Genomic DNA, 4,437 nt, shown 5'->3' with positions numbered 1-4,437 from the left:
TTGCACTCTCATGCTCACATGCCCTTTGGATTGCACCTCTCATGCTCACATGCCCTTTGGATTGCACCCCTCATGCTCACATGCCCTTTGGATTGCACCTCTCATGCTCACATGCCCTTTGGATTGCACCCCTCATGCTCACATGCCCTTTGGATTGCACCTCTCATGCTCACATGCCCTTTGGATTGCACCCCTCATGTTCACATGCCCTTTGGATTGCACCTCTCATGCTCACATGCCCTTTGGATTGCACCTCTCATGCTCACATGTCCTTTGGATTGCACCTCTCATGCTCACATGCCCTTTGGATTGCACCTCTCATGCTCACATGCCCTTTGGATTGCACTCTCATGCTCACATGTCCTTTGGATTGCACCTCTCATGCTCACATGCCCTTTGGATTGCACCTCTCATGCTCACATGTCCTTTGGATTGCACCTCTCATGCTCACATGTCTTTTGGATTGCACCTCTCATGCTCACATGTCCTTTGGATTGCACCTCTCATGCTCACATGTCCTTTGGATTGCACCTCTCATGCTCACATGTCCTTTGGATTGCACCTCTCATGCTCACATGTCCTTTGGATTGCACCTCTCATGCTCACATGCCCTTTGGATTGCACCTCTCATGCTCACATGTCCTTTGGATTGCACCTCTCATGCTCACATGCCCTTTGGATTGCACTCTCATGCTCACATGTCCTTTGGATTGCACCTATCATGCTCACATGCCCTTTAGATTGCACCTCTCATGCTCACATGCCCTTTGGATTGCACCTCTCATGCTCACATGTCCTTTGGATTGCACTCTCATGCTCACATGTCCTTTGGATTGCACCTATCGGGCTCACATGCCCTTTAGATTGCACTCTCATGCTCACATGTCCTTTGGATTGCACCTATCAGGCTCACATGCCTTTTGGATTGCACTCTCATGCGCACATGCCCTTTGTGTTGAACTCTCATTCTCACATGTCCTACAGTCCATCTCTCACAATCGCTGGCCCCACCCTCTTGCCCGATGCGGCACCCCCCCCCCCCCTCCTCGGGTCTATATAATGCCTCTTCCACAGCAGTCTGATTCTCTCGCCTGAAAACGGTCGCTTGTTGTTGCGATCGAAACGTCGTGATCGATCAACTTTCGGTTCAACTAAACGGGATTGTGTCTTTGTAGTAGCCGCGAGTGGCTTTGTGTCCTAGACATCACGTGCCGGATGATTTCATCAAGGAGCGTCCTGGTTTGTTTTTAACTGCGATAGGATGAATAATGTCTCACGTGTAGATTATTTCATGATACGGTTATAGCAAGAATAACATCGCGTATCTACGATGGCAATGCCCCGTGTACGTCGGTCTTCCGCGGCGTCGAGTTGGACTACTGCTGGGCATCCAGAACGCCTCTAAGCGACTTGTGACCGACCGGTCATTCGCGTTGCGACGCAATCTCCCAGACGTTATTCGACCTAAAACCACCGGCTTCCAATTGAGCTCAGTGTTGCTCGGTTCAAATTTACTGTGCTGCGCCATTCACATAGAGGTCTTTGCAGCAATCGCCTCAATCTTTTACCGATGAACTGCAAATCCTTGTTCCAGGTGTGAGGTCATCACGCAGAGCGACCACGCTCCTCTGTCAGCCACGCTTATGGTAAAAAAACGTTTCGGAGCTTGGGCTTTTTCAGTCCTTGGCCCTCAGATTTGGAAGGCTCTCTTCCTCAAGCACTGCGCCTGGTCGCTGAGATTCTCCCATTGATAAAGAAAATAAAAATACCTCCTTTATTTGTTTGGTTATTTCGGTAAAATTACTTAGAAGGGAAATACAAAATATATATCAATTTTATTATTTCCCTTCTACGTGACTTTACCGAAAGAACCAAGAATATGAATCCCTGTAGTCACGAAAGCTTTAAATCAAAATTTCTAAGATATGTTAGATAAATCAGAGAGAAGTGTTTTTTTTTTCGAAATACATTTTACTGCACGGTACTGGCGCCCTTTGTTGGGTCTGATGCGCCTTATAAAAAAAAAACGTGAATAAAAACGAAATTTGCCGCCCTACGTCAATCCATTGCTGGATAAAGGCCTACCGCACGACGTGTCGGTCGTCGGGCTTAATTTTCTTGCCATATTTCACCTTTTCAGTCTCTGCCCCAGGGTCCATGCGAAGCCACGCTACGCTATAGGGCCCAATCAGATTCTGTTCGGCCAGAGTGAGGGGTTTAAACGGGTGCGGTACGGGCTGGGGAAGAGATGGACTGATGCATAGGAGGATGTGGAGCTGAGGGGACTTGCCGATGACCGGTACCAGCGGTGTCAAGATCGGCCTCTGTAGAAGAGGCTCGTGAAGGACGCTGCTGGGCAACTGGAGGCAGTCGCCCTCCAACAATAACAGAGGGCGGCGGAGCGACGGTCACAACAACGAGTGGAGTGCCAGGCGAATTAAAATACTTCTAGTTGGCGCAGTAGGGAGCACAGGTGGTGCATCTGCCGGTCATCTCAGTTAACCCATGGCATTTGGGTCTCTTCCGTGACCTCATGTCTGCAGCGAACCTTCGACACTTCAAGTGGCCTCAATGTACACCTTGCAGGGCACAGGCACCGTGGTGACATCGCCGCCACTTATTGAGGACTTGTGCAACACAAACCATTTATTGAAATATTTTATTTCAAAGCAAACATGAGACTTGATTTAAAACATATTTACAGGTATATACATTGACACGTGACACGAAATGAACACACATGAAAATCATGTATACAATATTGCCTATGTGTGCACGCGAATTTTCATTACAGTATTTAATGTTCATTTTATTAACAATACATTAATTATTTACATAGCTTCGTCAATCCACTGCTGTTCGTCCATGGAAGCGGGGGGGGGGTTATTTCACCACATTTCACCATTTTGGTCAATACGGGTTGGTGGAGGCAGGAGCCGGACGTGGGCGCATAGACATCGAGGTGATTCTAGATTTGAAGCTTTCGTGACTGCAAGGATTCATACTCTCAGGTTTTTTCGGTAAAGTCACGTAGGTAAAAAATAAAATTAAAAGTTAATAAAAGTAATAATGGAAATAAAATAATAAATCACGACGTTTCGGAGGCAACACAAGTCTGAAACGTCGTAGGTAAAAAATAAAATTAAAAGTTATTACTTTTATTATTACTTATTATTACTTTTATTAACTTTTAATTGTATTTTTTACCTACGACGTTTTCGGAGGCAACACAAGTATCAGACTTGTGTTGCCTCCGAAACGTCGTGATTTATTATTTTATTTTATTTCCATTATTACTTTTATTAACGTTTAATTTAATTTTTTACCTACGTGACTTTACCGAAAAAACCTGAGAGAATGAATCGAGGTGATGTTGCTTCCCCTGCCTTCCACTGTCCACAACCCTCGCAGCAGCCGACACCACCCTGCTGCTGTCCACTGTGGTAGCCCATCCCAGCACTATCCAGGCTCAAGCCTGCTCAGCTCCGGGCTGAGTTGACCGTAGGCGGGACATCGTGCACCGCGATGTCGCGGTGGATTGTGGACCATTTATTTCGTGGGCCACACACCCTGCTGACGAGGCTCAGAGAAGTCGAAGCCGGGCCACGGTTTTCGCCACGAAAACAAATACTTGTCGGGTAAAGCGTTGGTCCGAGAGGCCGATGGAGCTCGGTGTGATTCATAGTGAAACTGCACGATTGTGTCCGCTCTCTCGCTCTCGCTTGCAATAAACACATCGATACATTGCAGTCCAGCTCACGCGAGCAGCTGAGTTGGCGTGACTCCAGCACCTGTCGCCAGGTTGGAAATTCCCCAGAAGCCCCTCCGCTCCCAACCCAGCCCGGCAAGACCACACGCGCACTGCGGCTGTGTTGAATACTTGAGTCACACATGGGGCATTGGGTCGCCAGGGCATTGGGTCACGGTCGGTGGGAGTGGGGATAGCAGAGGAGGAATTTGGTGGCGTTGACTCTCTCTGGAAGTCCCATGCATCAATTGCACGTGCGTGTGTGTGCGTGTGTGTTTACTCCACCAGTGGGGAGCGATAGTGTAGCGGTTAGCGCGCTGCGCTATGAACCTAGCGACCCGGGTTCGATTCCCGCTCACGGCCAACACCAGTGACGATTATCTGAACCGGTCCTGGGCCTCCCCTAGGTCTACTCAGCCTGAAATGAGTACCTGGTGTGGTGTGTTAACATCGCCACTGGGGAGACAAAGGCGGTCGGGCGTGGTGCTGGCCACCCACCCCCTCGTGTACCGTTCCGGCCTTCATAGGTGCTCGCTAACAGCACTTGCCCCTACAGTCTGTTAAGGCTATACGGGGGATCTTTGTTTGTTTGTTGTTTACTCCACTCTCCATTCCTCTTGGTCTGGGAGGCGGCACGGCGGCACGGTGGTGTAGCGGTTAGCGCCACGCTGCGCTCCGAACCCGGCCAT

This window comes from Lethenteron reissneri, chromosome 32 (assembly GCF_015708825.2).
Source record: "Lethenteron reissneri isolate LAM-NWPU_2019-01 chromosome 32, ASM1570882v1, whole genome shotgun sequence".
NCBI lineage: Eukaryota > Metazoa > Chordata > Hyperoartia > Petromyzontiformes > Petromyzontidae > Lethenteron > Lethenteron reissneri.
The sequence above is the reverse complement of the archived record's forward strand: the minus strand, read 5'-3'. Positions refer to the sequence as shown.